Genomic DNA, 12,329 nt, shown 5'->3' on the forward strand with positions numbered 1-12,329 from the left:
ACTTTAGTTTTTTACCTATTGCTCTAATACCATTTATTTCGTCATCAATATATTCAGGGCTGCAGACTCGGAATGCTCTTAAAAACATAGAAGTAAATACAGATTTCTTAACTTTGTTGCCTTGGTTTGAGTAATAATGGACATATGCCGAGATATTCGTTGGCTTTCTGTATACACTGAACTTGAGATTATTATTACATCTATGTATGCGACAATCCAAAAAAGGTAGGGTACAATTATTCTCCAGCTCCATAGTGAAATTTATTGATGGTACCAAACTATTCAATCTAAGAAGAAAGTTATCTAAATTTTCATTTCCTGGCCACACACATATTATGTCGTCAATATATCGAAACCATTTTACATTATTAGGTATGATGTTATTTACGATTCTGCTTTCAAAAAATTCCATGTATAGATTGCTCAATACTGGGGATAAAGGGTTTCCCATAGCCATACCAAAAGTTTGTGCATAAAATCTCCCATTGAATTCAAATTTACAATCTTTTATACATAATTTAATTAATTCTATTAAAGTTTGTATGGAGAATGGTAGATTCAATTGTCTATTATCTAATGTTTCAGATAAAAATTCCAACATGTCATCAATAGGTACTTTTGTGAATAGTGAGACTACATCAAAACTGACAAGCCTACAGGTACTGTTGATCTGTACTTCATTCAGTTTATTAATCAAGTCTACATTATTTTATATATTTGAATATGAGATGGTGCCAACTAAAGGATTGAGGATATTCACGAGGTACTTAGATAATTTATATGCTGCTGAACCTACAGAGCTAATTATTGGCCTAGCTGGATAATTTGGCTTATGAGTTTTAATAGTTCCATACATATATGGCAATGTTGGTGATATTGTACAAACCTTTTTTATCAGATCTTCATTCCCTTTTAATAACTCTTTCACTTTTTTGTTGTAACTACTATTCACAAACTCAATTGGATTTTTTCTTAATTCCATGTATGTGTTTTCATCACTCAAGAGGTTTTCCATTTTTTCTATATAATCATTTTTATTCAAGATTACCAGTGCTCCAGATTTATCGGCTTTTGTCAACTTAATATTTCTATCTTGCTTCAATTCGGCAATTGCTCTCTTGAATCTTTTTGGGCAATTTGGAACCACTGGTTTTTTCATATTGCTGTATATAATACCCTTAATCATATTTACTTCTTCTACAGAAATATCACTGAATTTCTCCAGGTTACACACTCCATTCGTAATTTCTACACTATTCACTGCACTTGATGACATCGAGAAATTTAAACCGTATCCCAAGGCACACTTCACATTTTTATCTAGAATTTTATTTGACAAATTAACCACACATTCTGGATTAACGTTTGTAGTCCACGGGCTACTTTCTATCAGTGCATTGAGTTTCGTGTCATGCTTTTGTTTGAGTTTTCTATACACTTTTTCGTTCATTTCTCCATAGCAGAAACCTCGAAGTGAGTCTTTCCAATCCGTTGGTATTGAGGCTTCAAAATGTCTCCTTTTTCTTGTTAGGTCTTCAAACGCTCTTCGGTTTTTAATTTTCATTGAATTTATATGCTTTTCTAATATACTTCTCTGTATATCACCAAATGGTTGATCTTCTATATCCAATAGGGATTTCGTTATCATGCATTTCGGAATGACTTGTTCCTCCCAGCATTCACGAAGAAACCGCAGGTGTTCTTTAGTAGTATGGGCGCGTGTGAGCATCTGAGCATCACGTTTTCCTGTGATTTTTACGCATAAATGGATACCACGTACTCCTTCCAGACTTTCTGTACGACTTTCCCTATCTTGGTATATATTATTAGAGAATTTACAGACGCCCTCACACGCGCCCATACTACTAAAGAACACCTGCGGTTTCTTCGTGAATGCTGGGAGGAACAAGTCATTCCGAAATGCATGATAACGAAATCCCTATTGGATATAGAAGATAAACCATTTGGTGATATACAGAGAAGTATATTAGAAAAGCATATAAATTCAATGAAAATTAAAAACCGAAGAGCGTTTGAAGACCTAACAAGAAAAAGGAGACATTTTGAAGCCTCAATACCAACGGATTGGAAAGACTCACTTCGAGGTTTCTGCTATGGAGAAATGAACGAAAAAGTGTATAGAAAACTCAAACAAAAGCATGACACGAAACTCAATGCACTGATAGAAAGTAGCCCGTGGACTACAAACGTTAATCCAGAATGTGTGGTTAATTTGTCAAATAAAATTCTAGATAAAAATGTGAAGTGTGCCTTGGGATACGGTTTAAATTTCTCGATGTCATCAAGTGCAGTGAATAGTGTAGAAATTACGAATGGAGTGTGTAACCTGGAGAAATTCAGTGATATTTCTGTAGAAGAAGTAAATATGATTAAGGGTATTATATACAGCAATATGAAAAAACCAGTGGTTCCAAATTGCCCAAAAAGATTCAAGAGAGCAATTGCCGAATTGAAGCAAGATAGAAATATTAAGTTGACAAAAGCCGATAAATCTGGAGCACTGGTAATCTTGAATAAAAATGATTATATAGAAAAAATGGAAAACCTCTTGAGTGATGAAAACACATACATGGAATTAAGAAAAAATCCAATTGAGTTTGTGAATAGTAGTTACAACAAAAAAGTGAAAGAGTTATTAAAAGGGAATGAAAATCTGATAAAAAAGGTTTGTACAATATCACCAACATTGCCATATATGTATGGAACTATTAAAACTCATAAGCCAAATTATCCAGCTAGGCCAATAATTAGCTCTGTAGGTTCAGCAGCATATAAATTATCTAAGTACCTCGTGAACATCCTCAATCCTTTAGTTGGCACCATCTCATATTCAAATATAAAAAATAATGTAGACTTGATTAATAAACTGAATGAAGTACAGATCAACAGTACCTGTAGGCTTGTCAGTTTTGATGTAGTCTCACTATTCACAAAAGTACCTATTGATGACATGTTGGAATTTTTATCTGAAACATTAGATAATAGACAATTGAATCTACCATTCTCCATACAAACTTTAATAGAATTAATTAAATTATGTATAAAAGATTGTAAATTTGAATTCAAAGGGAGATTTTATGCACAAACTTTTGGTATGGCTATGGGAAACCCTTTATCCCCAGTATTGAGCAATCTATACATGGAATTTTTTGAAAGCAGAATCGTAAATAACATCATACCTAATAATGTAAAATGGTTTCGATATATTGACGACATAATATGTGTGTGGCCAGGAAATGAAAATTTAGATAACTTTCTTCTTAGATTGAATAGTTTGGTACCATCAATAAATTTCACTATGGAGCTGGAGAATAATTGTACCCTACCTTTTTTGGATTGTCGCATACATAGATGTAATAATAATCTCAAGTTCAGTGTATACAGAAAGCCAACGAATATCTCGGCATATGTCCATTATTACTCAAACCAAGGCAACAAAGTTAAGAAATCTGTATTTACTTCTATGTTTTTAAGAGCATTCCGAGTCTGCAGCCCTGAATATATTGATGACGAAATAAATGGTATTAGAGCAATAGGTAAAAAACTAAAGTATCCTGAAATTGTATTAGATGATGCCCTAAGAACAGCAAAAAAGACTTTTTTCGGTAATGATAACAGAAAAAACTATAACACACAAAATTTACTTGTACTACCTTATTGTGATTCATTTAAAGAAATTCCCCAACTGTTAAAAAACTTCAATGTAAATGTAGCATTTAAGAGTAAAAATACAATAAAAACAGCCTTAATAAAGAATTCTCCTGACATTACCAAGGGATGTGTATATCGTATTCCATGCAATGCTTGTGAAAAATACTATATTGGTCAAACTGGTAAAGCCTTAGAAAAGAGAATTGAACAACATAAGAAAAGTGTCAGGTATGCTCAAGATAATAATGCACTCTTTGCCCACGTTAGAGATAAAAATCACCCTATTAATTGGTCAGGTGCAAAGAAATTGGTTCATTCAAATAACTTAGTAGAAAGAAACATCATAGAGTCCAGTTTCATAAAAGAAACCTTTGAAAACAACTTGAATATTGGTCATGGAATGTATAAACTCGACGCCTTTATATGTAAAGAGATTTGTAAACTATATAAAAAAAACATTAACCACTTAATGTAGAATTGAATGTATTGTGAATAATTAACGTCGGTGTGAAATTAATATTTAGACCTAAGCTACCATTCATTAAAAGAAACAATTATTTTATATATTATGCATAAGTATATTGGCACTATATAGTGTTATGCTAGATATAAGTATTGATATATACATGATTATATGTTTATGATACTAATGTTGTATACATATAAATGTATATATGCATAGGTATGTATGTGTATATATGTATACATGTATATATGTGTGTGTATATGTATGTATATGTGTATGTGTATGTATATGTATGTGTATGTGTAAGTATTTATGTATATGTATATGTATTTGTATCTGTATGTATGTATATATATGTATATGTGTATGTATATGTATATGTATGTGTGTGTATGTATGTATATGTATATGTGTATATATATGTATGTATATGTGTATGTATGTGTGTGTATGTATATATGTATATATATATATATATATATATATATATATATATATATATATATATATATATATATATATATATATATATATGTATGTATATATGTATGTATATATATATGTATATATATATATATATATGTATGTGTATATGTGTATATATGTATATGTATATGTATGTATATATATGTATATATATTTGTAATTTTGTGCATTGACATATAAATAACTGTAATGAAAGTAAAATAAGAAGAAAACAAGAATATACCCGCCACTAGAAATGACCCTTTTTAGCAGGTGTCTAACGAGCTTTCGGACTCCTCCTACGCCCAGGTAGCGGGTAAGGGAGTGTCATTGTTCTCTAAATCTCTATATGTATGTTCGTACTTTTGCTTTCCGTATAAAATGTAAGAAACCTTTCTCAATAAATCAGTCCTCTGAGGAAGTATCACGAAACTAGTCAGGACTCAAGTGTATATTCTGTATTTTCATTTTCCCTGTGGTTCTTCTGCATATATATATATATATATATATATATATATATATATATATATATATATATATATATATATATATATATATGTATGTATATATATACATATATATATATATATATATATATATATATATATATATATATATATATATATATATATATATATATATTATATATATATATACATATATATACATATATATATATATATATATATATATATATATATATATATATATATATATATATATATATAAATGTGTGTGTATAATTATGTATATGTATATATGTCCGAAATCTTACACGGATTTTGAACAAAACAGTAGAAATAAGCATTGAATTAATTAATATTAGTTTTAAGAATAGCCAGTAACAAATTTTTCTTAATCTTAAGTATACTAATCGGGTTGAACTGAAATGCATCGAAATTTTACAAGGGTTTTGAACAAAAAGGAACTTGCATGCTAAGTAATGAATTAGTTAATATTCGAATTGAGAGCGCTATTAACAATTTATATTTCATGTATTATTTGGTTTAAATTGAAATGCAATTCTATAATCTATACCCCTAACTAGCCGTGTTTGGTATCAAAATTAATAACTTTTCAACCTCTCTCTTTTAAAACATGTTGCACTTTGATATCAATTTTCGTATTGCTAACTGCAATTTGACTTTGGTATTTTATGTATAAAGCACGAGTTATCCTGTAGGATACTCCATACTGCATGTCTACGAGAATTTAATGATAAGTTTTTCATTGAGCACAGATCGACCAGACCAAAATAATCAATCAACATTACACCACTCTTATTTCGTCTTCCTTCTTCGAACGGTTTGATAATTGCCAGATCAACTGACACCCCCATACTCATGCAAAATTACCTTCTCAAACTGCACATGAATCTTAAAATCCCGAAAAAGAGTAAGACAAAGGTGTCCCATAAAAATGACAAATCCTTGAGACCCTCGGATTATCAGAGCCTACAACAGACACACATGTGGCTAAACTTCACCTCCAGCATATAGCCTAATATTAGAACCTACTTGAAGGAAGACGCCTTGATTTGTCACTTGTAATCTCAAAGCCCCTAATTTTTCAATTAAGAATCTCTGACACTTTCCTAAGCTAAATCCTTCCACATACTTATCCCTCGTAAATTGCTACCTGTATTTCTACACATGCTGATGTTTTGATTAAATATGAACCTTTTTTTCGAAATCCAGAGTCTTGGTCACCGCTTATCCCATAGATTTTACTTGTCCATCCAAAATTAGTATAATCCCTACAGACCTATGAAGCAAAGGTTCGCTTCAACGCTTATAATTTCTGTGACTGTTACAATCCACCAGGCTATATTTTCTAACCTATGATTTTAAAATCTTAAGTCCTTCCTTCCTTGGCATCAACTACCAATTGTGTCTCTTTATTCCGGACTGAACGTCATTTTGTCCACTGTGACCAATGAGTCCATCCTTGCGTAGGCCTCACAGCTTCACCCCACCAAAGATGCCCACCCCCTTTAATGCAAGAGAACTTCAAATCAATCAATCAATCATTCCTGCCCAACGACGAACTTTACCTATGGATATGAAAGCAGAATCGCTTTTACTCTAGAGTAGAAAACAACAATAGCTTACCAACAAGAACCGCCACATTCAGAGTAACTATTACTAGAAAAAGAAATTAAATTTATAGTGTTAAGTGGCCGTGAAATAGCCTAAACATACCTAACAAGATACTATTTGTATGTGCTAAAAGGTACTAAGTTGATAAGTCATTCATTCCTGCAATTTTACTTGTTCTTGTGAAAGTGTTGTATTTAAGAATAATAGAATTCACCCCCCCCAAAAAAAAAAAACGATAGCTTTTCAAGTGACCCCTACCCCCGCCGTTAAATCTGCGGCAATCCAGATATTGGTCCTTGGATTCATTCTTGTTACTAATCCATTGAAGTTAGAGGATGAAGGGTGTGTATGTTAAAAGACCCGTTACGATAAACAGGCTGTTGTGTTTAGTGGCCCCCTTTCGATAGCAGGGTAAAAAGTGACCCCCTTTCTATAGGCCTTTAAGTAGCAGTACTGTGCGAATCCGCTACAATGTATATACAGATGCATATAAGCCTCATATATATATATATATATATATATATATATATATATATATATATATATATATATATATATATATATATATATATATATACATATATATATATATATATATATATATATATATATATATATATATATATCTACATAGGTATATATATATATATATATATATATATATATATATATATATATATATATATATATATGTATATATATATATATATATATATATATATATATATATATGTATGTATATATATATATATATATATATATATATATATATATATATATATATATATATATATATATATATATATATATACAATGGCAATAACAAATGCAGTCGTTTCTAGTTCACTGCAGGACAAAGACTTCCGACATGTCATTATTCATATCTGGGGTTTGGACGGTTTTCATTACCACGCTGGCCCAGTATGGGTGTCCCTGATTGGCATAGCTCTGCTGAATATAGAATATATATATATATATATATATATATATATATATATATATATATATATATATATATATATATATATATATATATATAAAGAAAGAAGGTGAACGAAAGCAGAAAATTTAGAATTCCTAAATATCTTTAGAAAGATCATCAGGTTTCAGGAAATCCTCTATCCTATTATCAGGGCTAAATATAATTTAATATTAGCCAAATTAATAGGAAATCATTAATAAAATGCTGAAATAAAATTTAACAGGGTAAGAATCAGAAAGAAAACTATATGATTCAGAATGAACTAAGACAAAAATGTGGTTATGGGATGTAGACTAGACACAACAAGTTTACAGAGGGTATAGAATGAAGGCAAAATGCATATATCACATTATAAGCATAGAACCTAACGAGCAAAGCTGATTAAGATACTACACTAAGGAGGGCCCAACGTTAGATTGTTTAAAAAAGAAAATAATGATAAGATAAATTATTATTTCAGCAATGGCATATGGGAATAGACCTCGTTTAGGGATTTGCAGTTGCGGTTAGATATCTAATGGAAAGAGAAGGAAGGGAATAGATATCAGGTGACTGGGATGTTCAAGTGTTATCTAGACCTTCAGATAGTTAACTAAAATTTATTTATACTAGTAAGAGTTTATCTAAAATCATTTTTCATACACACACACACACACACACACACACACACATATATATATATATATATATATATATATATATATATATATATATATATATATATATATATATATATATATACATATATATATATATATATATAAAACATATCATTATCTCCTCCAACACCTATTGAAGCAAAGAACCTCGGTAAGATTTAATTAGTCGGCTCTATCTTGAGCTTTTAATGCAGTACTTCTCCATTCATTCATAATCCTCCGCCATGTAGGCCTGGCTCTTCAAACTCTTCTAGGGCGTTTGTGGAGCCCATTTAGAAGTTTGGTGAACTAATCTCTCTTGGGGAGTGCGAAGAGCAAGCTCAAACCATCTCCATCTACTCTTCACCATGATCTCATCCACATATAGCACTCGGGTAATCTCTCTTGAAGTTTCATTTATAATCCAGTCCTGCCATTTAACTCCTATTATTCTACTGAAGGCTTTTTTCTCAAATCAACAAAATCTGTTGGATATTGTTTCATGGTCATACCACGACTCATGTCCATGCAATAACACCGATCTTACTAAACTGATATTTAGCTTAATTTTTATATGTAATTTCAGACGATTTGATTTCCAAATTTTAGCTAACCTAGCCATTATCTGATTTTTTTTTTTTTCATCTTTCATTAAACTCAAATTAAACTCAAAAGATCCTGTTTTAGAGATCATAGTTCCTAAATATTTAAATGATTCCACCTCATTAATCCTTTCGCCCTCTAATGATATTTCATCTTCCATTGTATATTCCGTTCTTCTATTTATCTTGAGCCCAACCTCTGGTAAGCAGATTTTGCAAGTCCTGTGGTGTTCTGCTAATATGGACTGTTCTATGCATTACAAAATCCATGAGGAGGATAAACAATATAGGTGACAATACATTCCCTTGGAGTACTCCACTGTTCACTGGAAATTCATTTGATAGGACTCCACCAAAATTAACTTTGCACTTGCTATGCTTAGGAACATACTTGATTAAATTTACATATTTGAGAGAAACTTTATGATAATGTAAGACTCTCCACAAAATTGCCCGATGCACACTATCAAATGCTTTTTCATAGTCAACAAATGTCATCCAAAGGGGATTTCTATACTCTACACATTGCTGAACAAAGTTTCTTGAAATGAAAATTTGGACAGTATAACTTCCATCTTTTCTAAATCCTGCTTGTCCATCTCTCGGCTTTTCGTCAACCTTTCCCTCTAGTCTCTTTAGAATGAGCATACTATATATTTTCATGACAACTGACGTAAGTGTGATGCTTCTGTAAATATTGCAATCAGTCAGATCTCCTATTTTTGCCATTTTCACCAACACTCCTAGCTCCCATTCATCAGGTTTGGCCTCTTCACGCCCCATTCTACAAAATAAACTTGTAAGTATTCTAGGAATCACTTCATTTTTTGTCAATATCATATCAGTAGATATTTCATCGTATCCAGGGGCTTTTTATCTCTTTAGTTTTTAATGATAGCTTCGACTTTAAACACACTGATTTCATTCATGGGGACATCAAGGTTTTCCTTAGCTTCGGGTATATAAATCAAATTATTCCCTTCATATTTCCTATTCATGACCTCACTAAAGTATTCCATCCAACGTTGCCTTTCTTCATTTTCTGTAGTTTTAACAGATTCATCTCTCTTTTTGATGGGTATATGCTTCTTCTTTGACTCAATAGAATTTATCAATAATTTTATGGGCAATTCTTACACCATAGCCACTCCATGAATTCATAGCTTTGTCCGCTTCACCTACTTTCCTGTCTAAACATTCTCTCCAGTCATTCCTGACTTTTCTTTTGACTTCATGTACCTACACATATTTACACACACACACACACACACACACACACACACACACACACACACACACATATATATATATATATATATATATATATATATATATATATATATATATATATATATATATATATATATATATATATATGATCAATTTTGCACATTTAGACGTGTTTTTTTCATATTCAAATATGCCATATATATTTTTGGTACATTAATGTCTGGATTTTCTTAACGACCTCGGGATCAGAGCCACCCCAGGCGAAATCACACAAATACAGGAGCTTGTGACCGGCTGGGAGTCGAACCCTGGTCCGGCAAACTTGTATAGACAGTGGCCAAGTGGTTTAGTCACTGTCTATACAAGTTTGCCGGACCAGGGTTCGACTCCCGGCCGGTCACAAGCTCTTGTCTTTGTGTGATTTCGCCTGGGGCTCTGATCCCGAGGTCGTTAAGAGAATCCAGACATTAATATATCAAAAATATATATGGCATATTTGAATATATATATATATATATATATATATATATATATATATATATATATATATATATATATATATATATATATGTGTGTGTGTGTGTGTGTGTGTGTGTGTGTGTCTGTATATATATATACATATATGTGTGTGTATGTGTGTGTATAGCCTATAATGAGGCATACAGACCCATGTACATACTTGCACACATATTTGTACATGCATATACACATATGCATGCATACATATGCATACACACATTTTCACATACTATACACCGAATATGCATAAAAACCTACATACAAGTAACGGTAAAACATATGCACATATGCATATTCAATTATATCATAATCATACAAAATAGGAGACATAATTCAAATTAGAGAAACCAGGTACTTGTTTTTTCTTTAATATTTCCATGCCTTCTTTGAAAATATTCAAGTGGTTTCCTAGCTAAAGCTGTATTTTCATTGCAAGTGTCTTTCAGAACCCACAATACAAATAGGCCGTGGATCCAGAATCTTAAATAAACCCACATTCCATAAGTTTTTTTCGCCTCCAGTTCGAATCTTCTATCTAATGGTGCCTGACCACGACTGTGAATGCTCTGATTCACTGATCAGCTCGCAGTTCTATAGAAATGCACAATATTTGGTTGCTTTTTTCTTACTAATTAAGGGTTTATTATATCCTATTTCATTTGATTCTGAAAACCAAGAAAATATGAAGAATGAGAAATTTGAGTAACAGGTGCTCATAGTGTTTGATAATTTCATGTAAAAATTATACCGATACGCCAAAAGTTTTGCTGAGTTATGAACACATACCTAGAGGAAAAAAAGAAAAATGTAATCAGTCCTAATCTCCAAATTTACGAAAATTTGACACACTTTCGGGTCATGCAACAGCTAAACACTCTAGGGCGGTAACTGTATTCAATATGATTATGAATCAGATGGAACATATTCAGTGTTATTCTAGATGCGTTTTACACCACATTATGGAAAATTCATATTTATAAGGTTTAAATCCTTGTCATTATTAATGTTATAAATCAATTAATGCTGTTTTTCTGTTAAAGGATGGATTCAATTTCTTAATGCTAAATCACCCTAAAATGATACGTTAGCAACACTGGGATCTCCGCCTTCTGTGCAATTTGTACAAGTGTTTCATGAAGAGAATTAAGTAAGCATGAAAATGAAATGATGTCCCCATTTTTCTGCGGACCACCAATATTTTCTCACGACCACCAGTGGGCTGGATAGGGGCCTGAAACTACCACATACTTTGCCGAAACTTTACTTTTCGATGTTTTACTTCGGAAAACATTGAAATATATCAAACTGCATAGATTTAATCACTCAAAACAGCTTCAAAGATATTAGATTTATTACGTTTGGTAACACATTCTTCATAGGAAATAACATTTAAAAGCAATTTCTCGAATAGAAGATTTAAGTTATCATGTTTACTGTAAATGTATTCCCGTGTTAGATTAAGTAATTATTCCATCTATAGGTATTAAAACAATTAGAATAGCGCCAACGTTATCCCTGCGTGTCGTAAGAGGCGACTAAAAGGGACGGGACGAGGGGGCTGGGAACCCCCTCTCCTATATAAAAAATCCCGTTATCAAAGAGATGGAGCTGGGGGGAGAGTGACTGCTCCCCGCACTCTAGTTTTGGGGTGTTTGA

This window comes from Palaemon carinicauda, chromosome 5 (genome assembly GCF_036898095.1).
Source record: "Palaemon carinicauda isolate YSFRI2023 chromosome 5, ASM3689809v2, whole genome shotgun sequence".
NCBI lineage: Eukaryota > Metazoa > Arthropoda > Malacostraca > Decapoda > Palaemonidae > Palaemon > Palaemon carinicauda.